Below are 19599 nucleotides of genomic sequence, written 5' to 3'. Positions count from 1 at the left end.
TACTGTGTCCTCCTTATAATCTCTCTATATCAGTGACCCATCTAAATTTATATGCCTAAAAATAAAAGCAAAAACCAAAATAATTAAAAACATAACTATACCTTATTCTAAATTGTTAAAACTAGTTCTGCTCATTGATATTTCTTCATTTATGAAAAGAATATAAGGTGATTAAAGTTATATTCTTGGAAAATTAGGATTTCTTTCATCATGTGATCTTATGTTTTTGTTTTATTTTTATGGTCAATTTTTTTGGTAAGATACCATTTGTTTCCCATCAAACTTATTTCCATTTTGTTTGCCTTTGTGGAAGAGGAGCTTAAGGTTGTTTCTACCCATTCAGTGACCTGAGCAGTGGGAACCGTGGACCAGTCTTCAGTGACAAGCTGAGCACTTCAGTCTTTAGTAGGGAACTCCTGAATAGGCACAGAGGGCACCCGCATGCGTTCAGACCAGTCTGAGACTTCAGGTTGAGTAGCAGTGAACTCAGGAGCTGGAGCAGTCCATTCACTCTGAAGTTCCTCCCTGGTCACAGCCTTTTCACCTGCCCTTCCTTTTTGGTCTCTTCAGGATCTCTATAGAAGTACAGATCAGTCATGACCTCCCATGGGTGTTCACGGGAAACGGTGCCATGCTGCTCAGAAATTCTGGGCCAGCAATCACCACATCAGATACACTGTGTGAGCTCCCTTGTTGTTGCAAGGTTTAGCAATATCCATATAATGCAGAGGAGAGTCTGTGTTACACAGAATGATGGTAGGCAGGTTAACATAAGATGCCTCTGTGAGAGGCTGGTAGTCAGCCTCGGGATCAGTAACCACCAGAAGTCTTGGCTCCTGGAAGGCTGCCTGAATCTGATTAGTGAAGGTTCCAGGAATCAAACAGCCAACAATAGGAGTGGCTCCAATAGCAACAGCAAACTTCATCACAGCTCGCTGGTCAGTACTCCTGGATGATACGATGCTGATATCATCTGGGTTTTATATGGCAACAATAGCATGAGCTGCCAAAAGATTCTCCCAGGTTCTCTTCAGATTTATGATGTAATACCAGCACTTATCCTTTTGTAGATATACTGTTCCATTTGAAAGTCAGGTTGTTGCAACGTGAGTGAGTTCCTGCTGTAAGGAATTTGAGCACATCTTCCTCCTTCATTTGCAAGATATCAAGGGCTTTGGACACTGTGAAAGTTTCCCTTCAGTTTATGATGAGAATACAGAAGAATGCCCTATGGACTCTCCCCGGGTAGCTCAGAAAATCTTTACTCTCAACTTTAAATCAGGCTTGTGGCTACTCCAGTCTTGACCTTCTTATTCCAGGTCTCAGACTGAGGTTTCCTTTTTATCACCTTGTGTCTGAGATACATCTTATCAAACATGGTCTAGTACTTGGTTTTCTGGAACTAGTAATGTTTTCCAGTCCTGCCAATACCACGTCCCTTATATTTTCCCCTGAGATTTTATTTCTGTCTCATATTTCCAGATTACTGTCTTCTTATGTACTGACTGCTGACAATTATCTATGATTTCACTCTGTGTTCTTTTTTCAGGATTAAGCTGGTTTCGGTCTGCCTTATGTCTAGTCTTTTATCTCCCATGCTGTCAAAAGTTTCTTTCAGTACTCCAACTGGGTGTGGTCCTCTAGGGCCTGCTCCACCCTACAGTGGGGTTCCAGTACAAATTATGGCCTTGCAATTTATCCCCATTCTACCATAGCTATGTAATATTTTTTAATGCATTTATTTAAATTCCATTTAGTTAACATACAGTGTAGTATTGGTTCCAGAGTGTACACACACACACACACACACACACACACTCTTTATGCATTTATCAGTTGATGGGCATTTGGGCTCTATCCATAATTTGGCAATGTTGATAGTGCCGCTATAAACATTGGGGATCATGTGCCCCTTTGAATCAGCATTTTTGTATCTTTTGGATAAATACCTAGTTGTGCAATTGCTGGGTAGTAGGATAGTTCTATTTTTAATTTTTTGAGGAACCTCCATACTGTTCTCCAGAGTGGCTGCTCCAGTTTGCAGTCTCACCAATAGTGGGACTCTATTTCTCCTCATCCCCATCAACATCTGTTGTTTCTTGAGTTGTTAAATTTTGCCATTCTGACAGGTGTGAGATGTTATCTATTGTGGTTTTGATTTGCATCTCTCTTATGATGAGTAACGCTGAGCATCTTTGCATGTGTCTGTTAGCCATCTGGATGTCTTCTTTGGAAAAGTGTCTATTCATGTCTTATGTAACATTTTTGAGGAGTAAAGAAGCATGCTGACACCGCCAGCGCTAAATTGTTTTTATCAGCTATATACTTATTTCTCTTTTAAGTGACTTTTGTTATATGTGTTACATTTTTAAAGTCACCTCTCTCTTGTCATTGACAAATCAAAGATTATCAAAAACTGTTCATCCTTTACTAATTGATAAATACACTTTGATGCCAAAATTGCATGGTCATTGAAATGAAATGCATGGCAACCCTGCAGAGTCGACGGCCCACTAAGTAGTGATAATTATTTGTCCATAAGACTCAGCTTGATCCAAAGTCATTTGGAATACCTTTTTCTTCTGTGTTCTGTGGTTTAGAAATAAGAAAATAAGATTCTCTTATAAAGTCAGTCACAAATAACCTGGAAATTCAGGCTTATTTCGCTACCATTAATGTGAGGAAATTATGCTTGATTTAGAAGGAAATTAGTTATGCACATGACTCGAAAAATCCCCTCTTGTTTTGTGAAGGCACAGAGTGCCAATTAATTATATCTATAGCAACCACGAAAGTTTCCAGAAAATTACTAGGTTAAAGAGGACTTTTGACAACTGATTTTAATTTATTTTTATGTCCTATATAAGTATTATATATTTCTTGTACTTACTGGATTGTTTTAAAAATGCATAGAGCACTACAAAATTCTATTTCTAACTCTTTAAGAGTTCTGTTGCACAGGGATGATGACTGAGTTTGATGTGAATCGAGGAGAATTTTAAGTGGATTATGACATTTCAATTTGAGGACTAACATGCATCAATAACATCAGAGATCTGTTGAAATGTGTGAAGGCTGAGATTAGGGGTGAGGAAAAAGAAGGTTAATGAGAAGGGTCAGAACTCCTCCTTGTGGGGCAAATTTTGAAGTGATTTCTTTCTCATGAATAATGGAGCTAGGCTTCAAAATAAATTTCATTATATATATATATATATATATATATATATATATATATATATATATAGTAAAATCCACCATGCTCAGAATGCAGTGTTTTTCTTTTCAAGTAAATCAATTTCTTTTTGGTTTTATGTCTTTTAATTTTTTTTCCTATTTGGGTCAAAGAAATCGTATAGTCATTTTCACAGGCCCCTAGAAGTCCCATTAATCAAATGAATTATAAATTTATTTCATTACCCTAAAATGTAACAATTCTATAAATTAATAATTATAAATATCTGACATTATCTGTGAATAAAAGTTTAGTACGTTGCTTTATTGATTAAAAATATAATTTCATGTTATGTTAAGTCGAGCAGCACCTATTTTTTCCCATAGGTTATTCTGAATAATTGAAGAGAATTTTAAATGTGTTCTCTTTTATTTGCAGAGAATAGGTTAACAGCATAGCTATACTAAGGGGAATTTTAGAAGTTTATTAAGGAAACAAAAGAGATTAAAAGAAGGAATGGGGAAAAAGAAAAAACTAAATATGTAGAGTAGGCCAAAAATACATGGTGACTATACTTATAACATCTTGTGTGGTTAAAAGTAGAAATAGAATTAAAATACATGATAATTAATTTGGAAGCAGCACCATAATTTGTTGTGGACCAATCCATTCACTGAGAACAACTAGCCAAGCTGGGGTAAAAAAAAGACAAAAATTATATTTGAGAGCATACCACGGCAAAGACTTATTAAATTATAATTCTGAGAGAGAAAATAACCTAAGCAAAATGAACCAGACATTTGGAAACACTTTTCCTTTTGAAGTAGTTTTCCAATTTGCCAGGGGGAGGAGTAGGGGGATTGTTGGAGGTGGGGATGGGTATTGAGCTGAGAAGTTAAGCAGAAATCTGAGGCTGAACATGAGAGTCCAAACTGTACCCTCATCATATCAGGAGATTGGTAGAATAAAAATTAGAGTTGAGCTCCTGTCATATTAGAGGCTCTGTAAACACCCAGAATTTTCCACTAGAATCCAAAAGACTCTATCTAAGGAGATAAACTAGACTGGAGATAAACCAGTTGTCACTGAAAATAAATTTGAAGCACCTAATTTCTGAGAAGATTAAGGTAATCTAGTCCTAACCAAGCTGCCTGCCAGAAGAAAATTAAACCCTATCTAGAAGTTATGTACACAGATACCAAATAAACTATATAGTTTTTATCTACAATTTGCTCAAACAACTCCACAGAAACATTTCCAGGTAAGATGCAGCAGTTTGCAGCAGAGTAATGCTCCTGTCACACCTAGCCAAATAAATAACAAAACCATACTTTTAAAGGCATTGGGGGACTTTGGAGGCAATAAGGCCTGCATGAGCTAAAATTCACAGAAAAAAAACTGTGTTGGGGGGTGCCTGGGTGGCTCAGTTGGTTAAGTGACCCACTCTTGCTTTTGGCTCAGGTCATGATCTCACAATTTGTGAGATCGAGCCCTCTGTCCAGCTCTGTGCTGACAACATGGACCCTGCTTGGGATTCCCTCTTTCTCCCAATCTTTCCCCCTTCTCTGCTCATGCAAAATAAATAAGTAAACATTAAAAAAAAAGAATTGTGATGAGTTGAGGATGACCAGCTACTTTTGCTCTACTTGTGACATTGTCTGCTTCTGCCTGTCGGTTGAAATCAAGCTTGTTCCAGACAAGATACTTTCCAAAGACAGAAAGATAATCCAGTAATGCATTTTGCAGAAACTCAGGGCTAGAGTAACACATGAACCTTTCAGTGGTCTCAAATTTGAAGCTAATTCTTAGCTCTGGGATTGGACACAGGGCTGGAAAACTAAGCCAAAAACATATATATAAGAGAGTTCACTATCTTCAATGTTTAGGGGGAAAAAGATATTCATGGGGTGAGGTCCTGCTTCAAGATAAATATAGTCTCTCCTAGAGATATTTATAAAATTTAAAATTGCATGGGCTGGGAAGCTGAAGAGCTAACTTGGGAACCCAAGAATAGCTAAGATTTGGGAACCCAAGAATATAGGACTGAGAGACAAGAAACCTTAGCCTTGAAAGAATCATCAGGTAAAATAGGGATAAACTGGCTGCTGACTGAATCTTTCTAAACATTAATAGATAATTTTTATGATTTAGATAAATCATATGATTGAGATAATAAAATATGACTAACTGTAAAAGGGAAATAAAGCAATAAAGACAAACCTACCAATGAACTGGATATAGAAATACAGATATAAACACTCAACTTGGAACATAAAAAGAAAATTAAAAAATTTTAAAAGTATGAGAGACATATGCAACACAGTCAAATGTGTTAGCATACAGGCAATTCAAGTTCCATGGAGAAAAGAGAGAGAAAATGGAAGAAAAGCAGTACATGAAAATACAACGAGCGGTTTTCAAAAATGAGTGTAAGACGTGAATACGCAGACTCAAAAGGGGCAGCAAACCAGAGCAGTATAACTTTACACACAGACAGGCACAGACACACACACATAACCAACTCTCTTCTATACATAATAGTAAAACTGCTAAAAAGTGACACAAAGTGAAAATCTTGAAAATATACAGGGAAGAAAAAAATACATTACTATCAAAGAAAGAAATATTTGTTGACCTCTTAATAGAAACAATGGAAACTAGTGGCAATGGTATGGCATTAGTGTACTAAGAACAAATAGCAACCAACCTAGTAATATATACTCAGAAAGAAAATCCTTAAAAATAAAGACAAGAAATAGAAGATGGAAATTGGAGGCAAGCAGGCTGACATGTAAAGAAAGGAATATTGCAGATTATAGTCAAGAGATAACAATGGAAACATGGATGTGTAGGAGAAAATGAAGCAGACTAAAAAGAGCAAATAAGTGGGCAAATATAAATAAGTGTTGATTAAAAATGAATAACTTAAGGACACCTGGGTGGCTCAGTTGGTTAAGCATTTCACTTTGGCTCAGGTCATAATCTCATTGTTCGTAGATTCAAGACCCACCTTGGGCTCTGTGCTGAGCTCAGAGCCTGGAGCCTGCTTTGGATTCTGTGTCTCCCTCTATCTCTGCCCCTCCCCTGCTTGCACTCGCTCTCTCTCTCCCTCTCAAAAATAAATAAACATTACAAAAAATGAATAACTTAAATAAATAAAAATGAACAATATTTATACTGGTCTAATGAGGTTAACCCTATGTAGAACTGAAATCATGGAAATAAAAGATACATATTGTGGATATAATTTAATAGATTTAGGGCTCTAGTAGAATTGGGAAAAATGTAAATATTGTTTTTATTGGACTGTAATAAGATAATGGTTGATGTTACAACCCTCTGAGTAATAATTTAAAGAAGAATTAAACAATGTGTAAATGATAATTTAATAGAGTTTACAAAATATAAATGCATGATTAATTCAAAAGAGAAGGGGAAAAATGGAACATAAAACTGAATCACACATACGGGAATGAATAACAGGAAGGTAAAAGAAAACAGAACCATATCAATGATGATAATGAATGTAAATATATATTATACTCCAAGTAAATGACTCAATTTGGGGACTGAATAAAAGTACAAATTCCTCTTATATACTGCCTAAACGAGTTACACTTTACATCCGAGGATGAGAACTTTTAAAAAAAAATGCTGTATAGAAAATCAAAAGCAATTTGGTACAACTCATTAATATCACATAAAGTAGATTTTAATGCAGAAAACGTCCTTGGAGATAAAAGGGATTTCATAATTATTAAGGAATTTAATTTAAGAAAAAGATGTCATAATTCTAAGTCTATACTCTAAATAACACATATAAAGAAAAAATTAAGTGCAGAAAAAGGAAAATAGGCTCATAATAATGTTGACATATTTTTAGCAAACATCTAATAAACTGGGAGAAAAAACAAACAAAATTTCTATAAGGTTAAATAGCTTAAAAAATCTAACAGATTTAACCTAATTATCATATGAAAATAGTGTAAGCAGTAAATGACAAATAACCATAGTATGAAGTTTATATTGAATATTCACCAAATTGGCCAGACACATACCATAAAGAAAAGTTCAATAAATTTTAACACTTGGGAATATTCTTTTTTTTAATTTTTTTTTATTTTTTTTTTATTTTTTTTTTTCAACGTTTATTTATTTTTGGGACAGAGAGAGACAGAGCATGAACGGGGGAGGGGCAGAGAGAGAGGGAGACACAGAATCCGAAACAGGCTCCAGGCTCTGAGCCATCAGCCCAGAGCCTGACGCGGGGCTCGAACTCACGGACCGCGAGATCGTGACCTGGCTGAAGTCGGACGCTTAACCGACTACGCCACCCAGGCGCCCCACACTTGGGAATATTCTTGGTAAATCTCTAACCACAATGGATCTAAGCTAAATAAAAATCAATAAAAATAATAAATAGAAAAATATCAACTAAACGGGAATTAAGCTACATATTTATAAATAACGTGTGTCAAAGAAGATATTAGCAAATATTTTAAATGAATGTAATTAAGTACAGATAAAGATGTGTGACTCAGGTAATGTATAGACTTAATGCATAGACTTAGGGATACAGTATAAAGGGAAAAAGAGTGTATGTAAGTGACAAAGCACTAAATTCTACACCTGAAACTAATATTACACTGTATGTTGACTAACTGGAATATAAATAAAAACTTAAAAAAAGAAAAGAAATTACTTAAATCTTTATATCTAAGGCTAGGAAAATCAGCAAGTAAAAATGAAATAAATTAGAAGGAACAACAAAAAAAAATCAATAAGATGTTAAAGAAATAACAGAAAATCAGCAAAAATTAATGGGTTCTTTGAAAAAAATATAAAAATCAAGTACTTGAAAGAGCAATTAACAGTAATAAAAGAAAAAATATCAGTAGCAAAAATTAAAATTATAGAATCATTAAAAAATATGTAAATGGTCCTTGACTTACAGTGGCTCAACTTATAATATTTCAACTTGATGATAGTTTAAAAGTGATACTCATTTGGTATAAATCATATTTTGAATTTCGAATTTTGATCTTTTCCCAAGCTGAAGATATGATAAGATCCTCTGTCTTGATTCTGGGCAGAGGCAGTGACCACAGCTCCCAGTCAGCCCCACCATCACAAGGATAACAACTGATATAACTGTTTCATACTCATACAAACATTCTCTTGATATATTCAACACTTTATTACAAAATAGATTTTGTGTTAGATGGTTTTGCCCAGGTGTAAGATAATGTAAGTGTTCTGAGAATGTTAAAGTTAGGCTAGGCTAAACTTAAGATATTCAGTAGGTTAGATGTGTTAAATGCATTTCTGACTTAATTATATTTTCAACTTACATCAATTTATTGGGATGTAACTCCATCATAAGTGGAAGAAAATATGTATAGAAGTAAAGTTAAATAGGGATTATGAACATTTTATTTCATCATGCATTATTTGACAATTTGGAGAAAGCAAATTGATTTCTTGATAAATGCTTTACAAAGATGACAGCAGAAAAAAAATCTGAAGTATCTGGTGTTAATTGAGTAAATTAAATCATCATTGAAAAACTTTCCCATAAAGACAGATCAGATGGTTTTACCAGTTATTTTTTCCAAATATTTTAACAGAGGAATGCAACTCTTTAATAAACCATTCTAGAACATGCAAAAGAGGCAGAAATTCCTAACTCTTTTTTATAAGACCAATAAAAACTTGCTTCTAAAGCTTTGAAAAGATACAGCAAGTAAAGAAAATCTGAGACAAAATAAAATTTTCTCTTGAATGTAGATGAAAAATTCCTTAATAAAACAATAGCAAATCTAATATAATGATAGAAATGAACATTATTAACAAACAAGATTTATTTTAGGTAAGCAAGGACAATTTATAATTAAAAAATAAAACAATATAATTCACCACAATTGAAAAAAATTGTATGATTATTGCAATAAATATGGACCAAGCATGCAAAAAATATTCTTATGATAAAATTCAGCAAAATTGGAATTAAGGCAAACGTCTTTCTTTTACACACACACACAAATTCACACACAAAACTAAATAAAAACTCAGTGAAATAAATGGAAGTATTCAATATACTCTCTAAAACTGGAAGCAAAACACAAATGCCCTCTAGCTCCTGCTCTGTTAAGTCAGTGTTAAAACAGGGAGAAAAAAATACAAAGAATAGGAACTGGAATAAGAATAATAAAAGAAATTCCCATATAATAAAGTTACAAATGTTGGAGATTATTCTGAAAAGAAATATTTAAATGAATAAGTTTACTTATCAAGCTCATTTGTTACAAGTTCTCTTTTTTTTCTTAAATTTTTTTAACGTTTATTTATTATTGAGAGACAGAGAGACACAGAGGGTGAACAGGGGAGACGGCAGAGAGAGGCAGAGACACAGAATCCAAAGCAGGCTCCAGGCTCTGAGCTGTCAGCACAGAGCCCCATGCGGGGCTCGAACTCATGGGCAGCAAGATCATGACCTGAGCCAAAGTCAGCCACTCAACCAACTGAGCCACCCAGGTGCCCCTCAAGTTCTCTTTTTAATAACTAATTTTATTTTTACGTGAGGAAAAAGAATAGGCCGAAAAAAATGTAAAAATTATCATATGGTAACAGTAACTTCAGCAATTAACCGAAAACTAATTTAACAAAAAATGAACAAGGCATTAATACTGAAAAGTCCAAAAAATGAGAAAAATTAAAGGAAGATTTAATAGATGAAGCAATATACCACTGTGAGTTGAAAGACTTAATTTTTAAAATGATAGCAATACCCTTTAAGTTGATCTAGAGATTGCAAGCAATCTCAATTAAAATCCCAACAGATTTGTTTGTTAGTTTTTGTGGCAATTAACAAATTGACTTCAGGAATTTATATGTAAATGCAAAGGGCAATGTTCAGACAACATTCTGAGTTAAACAAAATTTGTTAGCTCTACACTCCAGATATAAGACGCATTATAAATATGCAATAATAAAGATGGTGTAGAATAGGTATCTGGTGGAAGCATTTAGAATCACTGAAGACGTTTCCATTCACATATGCTCACCTGTTTGATGTCTAGGTGATAGTGCAGTGAGGAAAGGATGATTTTTGCATAAATGGAAGGATTGGACATTCACAGAGGAAAAAAATATATGTGCACTACTATTTTACACAATTCACAAAACTACTCCCAGAATTGTTTATCAAAACGTAATACAGCAAAGTTTAGAAAATTGCCTAATAGAATATTCTTGGAGTGGATATTTTTTTTTGAAAGAAGCTTCTAATAGAACTAACCATGAATGAAAAAAAAATAACTTGTACAGTTTTAAGATAAAAAACTTCAGAACATCAAATGGCATCATTAAGTGAGTTATAATCAAGTTGCATAATAGCATAAAATATTTCCAATGCACATACTGAACAAGGGATTTATATTCAAATCCATTAAAAATTCCTACAAAAAAAAAAAAAAAGAAAATAGCAAAAACTAAAAGGAAAAGGTACAAGAAACATGAATTGGCATTTCACAAAATAGGGTATATGAAAGTGTAATAAAAATAGAAAATGCTGCTCAAGCACATTAGCCTTTGGAATATGCAATTTAAAGTTACAATTGAATATCACTATACACTTACTAAAATGGTAGCATCGAAAAATTTAAAAATGCTACCAAATTTCGATAAGGATATAGAATAACTGGAACTCTCCTAAATTAATTGTAGAACTATAAATTGGTACAGATATTTGGAAAAGTTGTTTCTTAGTATCTATGAACTCTGAATGTATGATCCACTTCTACATATATTCACTAAATGTATGTCTACATATGGTCTTAAATGTGCACACACACACACAGATGCTCTCAGAAGAATTGTTTGTAATAGTCCAAACTGGAAATACTCAAATGCTTATCTAGAAAAGAATGAATGAAAAACTGTGGCATATTCATGCAATGATATACTACACATCAGCAAGAATTAATGAACTTCAAATACATAGAACAAAATGGAGGACTCACAACTATAATATTAAGCAAAAGTAGGCAGACATGAACAAGTCATGCTGTATTACTCTATTTGTAAAAAAATTTCATTAGGCAAAACTAATACAAGTACTTAAAAATTATGATAGCATTGCCCTTGGGGTGAGCAAATGTTACTAAAAGAAGCACAGAGACTTCTGGTGTCCTATTTATAATGTTTCCTCCTATTGGTGCTGTCTACATGGATGTGTTCACTATGATAAAGATATTTGACCCTAACATGATGATTTCTGAACTTTTTGGTATATAAGCTTAAGTAAAATGTACAAAACAAAGCAAACAAACAATTATATAATGCAGCTGTCACCATCCTTTACTAAAATTCATATGGCTATAAATGCCTCCTTTATAAAAGAAGACTAAAAATCAATGATCTAAGTAGCCATCTAAAAAGCGAGAAAAGGCAACAGCAAACTCAACATATAAGAATGAAAGAAATAATGAAAATAAGAACAGAAAATAATTACATAAACATCGAACAGAGAAGATGTGCAATGTAATTTGTTTTAGAATTTTGCCTTAAAAATGTATGTTTCATAGAAAATAACATGGGCTTATTTTGTAATAATTTCAGATCCACCCTTAATCTAATTAATTTAATAGATAAAGACCTCTTCTACCTGAATTCTCTCAATTCCACTCCAAGAAGTGACTGTTAAATGCTCCTGTGTTTCCTTGTAGATAAGAGTATATACAGGTGAATATGTGATATGATATTATGGCATATTATTTTCAAGAATGTATTATTTTATATTTATCACCCAACTTACTTTCTATTTATTATAGATAATATGCATTCCTTGTCAGCATAAATTACCTATTTACATGTCTATACCTATATAAAAATGTACTGATACCTAAAATGACATATTACCTTTAAAATTTATTTTTTAATTTCTTTTTATTTTACTTATTTTTTTAAATGTTTATTTATTTTTGTTTGAGGTAGAGACAGAGTGCAAGCGGGGGAAGGGCAAAGAGAGAGGGAGACACAGAATCTGAATGAGGCTCTGGGTTCCCAGTGTTAGCACAGAACTCAACACAGGGCTCGATACCACAAACTGTGACATCATGACCTGAACCGAAGTCGGACATTCAACTGACTGAGCTACCCAGGTGCCTCTAAAAATTTTATACCCTGGGTACACAAAAATTTACCTATCATAAATGTACAGATCAATGTTATCACAAAATAACTGAACCTTTGGAATTAACTCCAGTTCAAAAACCTAAAACAGAAGTCATGACAAGCACATATAAAATGTCTTTGTTGTTGTCATCTTGTAAAGAGAAGAACAAGCTTTCAGGGAAATATAATAATGTAATAAAAAATAATATATTTACTCCTATCTTTAAGTTTCCTTAAGCATTTTCTCAGGGATCCAATATTGTCGTGCCTCTTTTCACCATATTGTAAGCATTCTGACAGAGAACTCCAGTTCAGTTCTACATGAGGAGATCTGAACTGTTATTTATATTGGAAGTATTAGAATTGAAATTCCTACGAAGTATAGGTTCAAATCTTGTCACCTTGGCTACCTGAATTGTTTATTAATTCAAGAGGAATTGAAAGCACCTTGCAGTTGGTGAAAAGGTCACTGATTTCAGAGTAAATTTTAAATGATTCAGAGTCTTAGTATCTCATTTTCTGGAGCAAGGGGAGTAGTCTGGGAAGGAGCCACATGTGTCACACATTGAGTCAGCACAGGTTGAGTCAGCTAGAGCTGAGGATTGGCCTCATCTTTTGGGGCAGAGTCAGGATAGTCTTCTGATTACAAAGACCCTGAGGATTCAAAACTAGAAGAGAGAAGTATTTGGCCTTGGGGACTTTGTCAGTTCATCTTTGTTGGGAGATCCAGCCCTCTCATCCCTCCAATGGAATTTGTCAGTCCCTTTTTACTTTCCCTGGTCTCTGTTGCCATGGTAACTGTTCAGAGCCCCTACTGTTTAGTTCATCACTGAAACGGCAACATTTCAACATTTTCTGACACAAATTGGCAAGATATGTAGCTGCTGGCAGTACTATCTCAGCAGGACTCCTGGTAATGTAGTAGGAAATGTGTGGTAAGGCAATTAGAAAACACCAGTAGATAACTGAACATTCCATGTATAAGAAAATGCCTTTGGGAGATTTGCTACAGTACTTCCAGTGTTTGGAATGCACTGCATTTAGTAGCAATCTTCAATTCAATGAACACATTTTGTGTGCATACAGACCTTACACTGACTGCAAATCACATACAAACAAATGGATGTGATCTCTCACCTCAAGCAACTTGCACTCTATTGGTACAAATAACATATATTCAATCACAGTTAAACCAAGTCTCGTTGTGTGTGGGATCTGAGTGAACAATTCTAGGAAGGCTTCAAATAGGAGATGAAATTCTAGGCGACCTCTCTTGTGCCTCTTATGGTAAGGTTATGGGGGAGGGCACTAGACACAGAGAAAACTACAAGAGTGAAATAAACCATGGGCATGCTTTAGCCAGATTTGCTAAAGAAAGACAGAAAGTCTCCTATGAATTCAGAGTAGGTGTGAACAGAGTGGCAGGAGATACAACTGGAAAGGTAGATAAATATTCACTTTCGCGTATTTTACACCAGTGTTTCAAATCATTCTATACGAAAGTTAAGCTAATTTTTTCCTAATAAATAATCACAGGGTGCACAAAGAGAAATAGATTTTCCTTTATTCAAGATGAAGTAAAAATAGCAAATACTATTAATAATAGTAGCTTGATGCTATAATAAGGTGTTATATTAGTTTAAACCATTTAAAATGACCAGTTTGGGGGGCGCCTGGGTGGCTCAGTCGGTTAAGCGTCCGACTTCGGCTCAGGTCATGATCTCACAGTCCGTGAGTTCGAGCCCCGCGTCGGGCTCTGTGCTGACAGCTCAGAGCCTGGAGCCCATTTCAGATTCTGTGTCTCCCTCTCTCTCTGCCCCTCCCCTGTTCATGCTCTGTCTCTTTCTGTCTCAAAAATAAATAAACATTAAAAAAAATAATAAAATAAAATGACCAGTTTGGGAAGTATAAAACAGTTCAATGTCAAAGTTTTACATCAACTTCATAGGTAAATTTCCATTCCATATGCTTAGACATTGATTAATTCACTAATTTATAATGTTGCAGAGATTTTTAACATTCAAAAATACTTACAAAATTGCTTTTTCCTCTAAATTAAGTGGGTCCTAGAACTACATACATGTGCATTTACATATACATTTTATATGTGACAGCTGCACTAATTGTGTATGAGGAAGTAACTCTCAAATAACACTGGGATATTTAATGTGCATAGTTCCTGTATATGAAGGGATCTATCTTTGGAGAGTACGAATATCAGTTTATGCTCATCCAGGTGCCACAACACGTTCAAATGATGGAAATAATGGACTTGAAGACCTCATGAGTCTGATGGTTTCTAACTCAATAAAATGAAAAGTTCTAGTATAAGGCATTGTTTTTGGAAACATTTCCAAGGACATGTTTCTTGCCATATTACTAGGACTTTAAATTAACCTGAAGAGTGCTGTTGGTTTTGTTTTGTTTTGTTTGTTTTCTGAAAATATGTGCAGCTGATTGTTTTCTACTTTGAAGCCCAAGAGCAACTCATATTACTGATTGGTGCCTGGGATGAAACTAGAAAATAACATTTCATTCATGAAAAGGGACCTCTCTCTCTCTCTCTCTCTCTCTCACTTGGCCCTTATTTAGAAAACAGATTATTTCCCTTAGACTAATTTCCTTATAGAATTTTAGAAATGTTGAATTATTTAAAATACCAGAATTTTGTCATGGTTGGAGTTAAGTATGTGTATTTTTTTTTCTTTTTCACCCTTCAAGTTGCATCCTGTTTTGCAACAAAAATTGACCTTTACAGAGAAGAGGTGTATGTATGTTCAAGGGATCTTTGGAATTTTCATGTTAACGTACAGTGATTACAGTTACTTTTCTTCTATTCTGTTTGTGCTTTTTTTCATTTGTTTTTATGGCTGAAAAGAACTACAACCAATGACAAGCTTAGTGAAATACTATTTGAAAGCAATGTAACTTTAGCCATATCAATAAGAAACTCCCCCAAATTGTCTTCACTACTAATGTATAAAAGCATTCCAAGAGCTAACTGCTGATGAAATTTTCATCTAGAGACCAGAGAGACAGCAGAGCCTAGAAACATGGTTCTGGAATAGGGATGGTAAGTATAATATACTACATTCCCAATGGAGGATCATTTGCAGAATATCACTCTAGGAGACAACTGGGACCCTTGCTTCTTAGCTTTCTGATCCTTGTGCCACCAAAGGAAACATCCTGACAGATTTATAAACCTCAGCATAGCAATGATAGGAAAGATAGTGTATGACTTTAACGCCAAAAGGATTTGAGTGGTGTGCTAGGCAGAATACTAAGCTGACTCCCAATAACCCATGGCCCTCTGTAATCCCCTTCCCTTGAGTAACTGTGAACATGATGGGATATTAGTCCTTTGATTATGTTACATTATACAGCAAATGTGAAGTGCTATGGCCATACTGATACTTTATTTCCTCATTAATAATATAAGATACAAAGAAATAATGTGTGAAATGTTCCTTGCACGGTGCCTATGACAAATAGTACTGGATGACAGTTATTATCATTAGTATTAATATAAAAAACACTCTATCATTCTAGGACTCTTTGTTAAACCCCTGCATGTAAATATTACCAAGCTACCTTCTGTAAGAAGGCTCCCTTGATCTCTAAGACAATTTTGAGAGGTTCTTTATGTGCCTTCAATGCAGTATTTGCCATATACATATGTATATGTAATATGTACATAATACATAATACTATGTATATTATGTGTGTGTAATATGTATATATTACATACATATGTGTGTGTGTGTGTATATATATATATATATATATATATATATATATATATATGAAATGTGTGGTGGGGAGAGGGGAAAATGGGTGATAGGCATTGAGGAGGGTACATATTGGGATGAGCACTGGGTGTTGTATGTAAGCCAATTTGGCAATAAATTATATTCATAATAAAGTATTATAGAATTTTTAATGTTTATTTTATTTTTGAGAGACAGAGAAAAAGAGAGTGTGTGAGTGGGGGAGGGACAGAGAGAGAGGGAGACACAGAATCTGAAGCAGGCTCCAGGCTCCAAGCTGTCAGCACAGAGCCCAGTGTGGGGCTCGAATTCATGAACCTCAAGATCATGACCTAAAAGAAAGTAAGACTCTTAAGTGACTGAGCCACTTGGGTGCCCCAGAAAGTAAGCCTTATTTATTATTATTATTACTTATTTATAAGCTTTATTTATAAATCAAGCTCCACGAAGACAGAGATTCTGTTTCATTTATTACAGTAGACAAGGCCAACAAACATTTCTCAAATGCACGTGCATACTGAAATATACTTATTAAATGGAGATTGCATGAATTCTTCTAGGGTAAGGCCTACCATTCTCTTCTTGGTCTTCCCGGTTTTAGAATTTTTGTAGTAACTTATTAACAGACCTTCCTGATGTCATCTGTTCTGAAAGGACAGGAATATGAATTGAATCAATTTTATAAATGTTTACTAAATTAATTATTCTACTCTTGCCATGGTTTTCTCTGGGAAAAATCCTTCCACAGGCAAGAATACCATCTTGTCAACATCTTAATTTAATTCTATATTTTCACATATCACCTGTCCTCATGCTTCTCTTTTTACATATCTTTCCGTTCGTGACAACTACACTGGCCTTTTGAGAATTCATTTCAGGGAAATAGGTAATTTTATTTTCCATGTTCCAGTCTCTCTTATAAATGAAAATAAAGTCCTTTGCTTCCTGTGCCTCTGTTTCCAGCTTCCTAAATGACCTGTGTATAGCTGTCCACCTTGCTTATCAATACCCATTGGTTACTGTGGCCTTGGGTATCAGGGTAGATGTCCTGCTAAATTCATGGACCTGTTAGACACATGAAGGAGAAGCTTATTATGTTTTTATCTTTGCAACTTGGGTCAGGAATAAACTTGTCTTTACTTGCCATTTTTTGATATATACTTTAAATATTTTATGGTTTTGTCAATTATACCTTGATAAAGCTGAAACAAGATTACACCTCTAGACTGTTGGCTCTCAACCAATGGTGAAATACACATCCCTTGAATTTGGTTAGTTTATGGTTTGGGCTAATAATAAGTTCTACTCCTCTTAACAACTGAGTGTTGGGGCACCTGGGTGGCTCAGTTGGTGAAGCGTCCAATTTTGGCTCAGGCCATGATCTCACAATTGGTTGGTTTGAGCCCTGTGTTAAGCTCTGTGCTGACAATGGGAACCTGGAGCCTGCTTCAAATTCTGTCTCTCCTTCTCTCTCTGCCCTTCCCCTGCTCACACTGTCTCTCTCTCTCAAAAATAAAATAAACATTAAAAAATTAAAAAAAAAAAAACAACTGTGTGTATTTCATATGTTGTACATATGTAAACACATAGAAATGGAAGTACTGGGTATTAAAGCAGACAGAACTCTGACTTTAGTAGCTATTATCGCTGGATGTATTAATTTATTTTTTTAAATTTTTTTTAATGTTTATTTATTTTTGAGACAGAGAGAGACAGAGCATGAACAGGGGAGGGGCAGAGAGAGAGGGAGACACAGAATCTGAAGCAGGCTCCAGGCTCTGAGCTGTCAGCACAGAGCCCGACGCGGGGCTCGAACTCACAGACCGTGAGATCATGACCTGAGCTGAAGTCGGACGCTTAACCGACTGAGCCACCCAGGCGCCCCACTGGATGTATTAATTTAAACTCCCACTTGCTGAACATTCTTGCCAACACTTGGTGTTATCAGTTTCCTTTTTCTTTTTTTAATTTTTAGCCATTCTTCAGGAATTACGATGGTAGCTCACTGGAATTTTAAATAATATTTCCTTGATGAGTTAGTATACTGAACATCTTTTCATATCAGATGCTTTCTTATTCTGATGTTTTTATCCATTAGAAGAGACTTATGCTTTCATTTTTCTCAGTATTTTATTATGAATATTTTCAAACACAGATGAATGTTGACAGATTTCATGGTGAAAATAAGTATAACCACTACCTAGATAACCATTAATGTTTTACTATATTGGCTGTATCACATTATCTTGCTGTTCATTTAACTCCAACACAGTCATTAATGTATCCTATTTATTTTGATGTTTTTCAAAGGAAATTAAAGTAAATTTCAAAGTGAATTAAAGAGATCAGTATCATTTCTATTTTGAAGGTTAGTTTTGAAGATTATAAGATTTTATATTAGAAGTTTGTGCTTTTATCATTTGAAAATGCCTTCTGTTTTCCATCATTTCATCAGTCACTTATCAATCTTCTGTTGCTCTTTGAAGGTAATGTGTCTTTTTTTAACTGTATTGAAAATTTTGTCTTTATGGTTTTATCTTTAGCAGAGTTATTATAATGGATCTGAGTATTTATTTAGTATATTTTACATTGTTTGAGCTTGTTGTAGCTTTATAAATACCTAGCTTAAATTATTACATATTCTTGGGAAGACTGTTCAATATCTTTTCAAATGTTGCTTCTTCAATTTTCCATTCCTCTATGGCACTATAATTCCACTTGGTCAAACCTTTTGCCACAAGATCATAGACCTGTTTGAATTTTTCCCATTTCTCATTTTGTGTATTTGCCTGGCCATGGTTTTCTGATCCTTTCCTCTGCTGCATCTACTTTATGTTAAACTCACCCATTTTAAGTCTTTTATTTCAACTATGATATTCAGTTTTTAAAAATTTCAATTATTCAAAACCATAACTGCTCTTCTTTGGAAATATCCTCATCTGTGTCATCTATTTTCTTGCAACATGTAACGATAGATGTTTTAATGTTTATTTTTGAAAACTGATGGTTACTTCATCTGGGTGTGTATTGTTTTTGTTTTTCTCTCTTGGTTCAACTTGTTATGCATGGAAAATGTTCATAAAAATTGTGGTGGTCTGTATGATACTTTATTCTTTCAGGTATATTCTGTTCTCTGGTCATCTACACAAGTGAAGTCAAGTCACTTTACTCCAATTAAGAAACAAAACCAAAAACAAGCTGTTTTTGGCCACAGTTATTATAAGGTCAGTGATTGTCTCCTTTTGCCCTCTCCAGCTTATAACTCATTTTATTTACTAGGGACTTTCTTTCTTGATGGATACTCCATCTCACTTCTTCCATCTCTAATATTAAAGTTTCCTCTGGTTTTTAGTGGCCTTTTGTAGAATGTCTTGGCCTCTTGCCCAGATGCAGCGTAACACATCAGCAAATGCCTCAAATGGAAGACAATACAGTGTTCAGCCTATTTACTTGCACTACTCTCTTGGGAATCTTGGCCCTTCA

At 34.5% G+C, this 19599-nt stretch overlaps 1 pseudogene; it reads right to left on the bottom strand.

Moving 5' to 3' along the window:
- Positions 1–218: 218 nt before the first annotated feature.
- Positions 219–18941, bottom strand: LOC115526336 (annotated as a pseudogene).
- Positions 18942–19599: the final 658 nt, after the last annotated feature.

Source organism: Lynx canadensis, chromosome D1, assembly GCF_007474595.2.
Source record: "Lynx canadensis isolate LIC74 chromosome D1, mLynCan4.pri.v2, whole genome shotgun sequence".
In the NCBI taxonomy this organism is placed as follows: domain Eukaryota; kingdom Metazoa; phylum Chordata; class Mammalia; order Carnivora; family Felidae; genus Lynx; species Lynx canadensis.
This window is presented reverse-complemented; position numbering and strand designations above follow the sequence as displayed.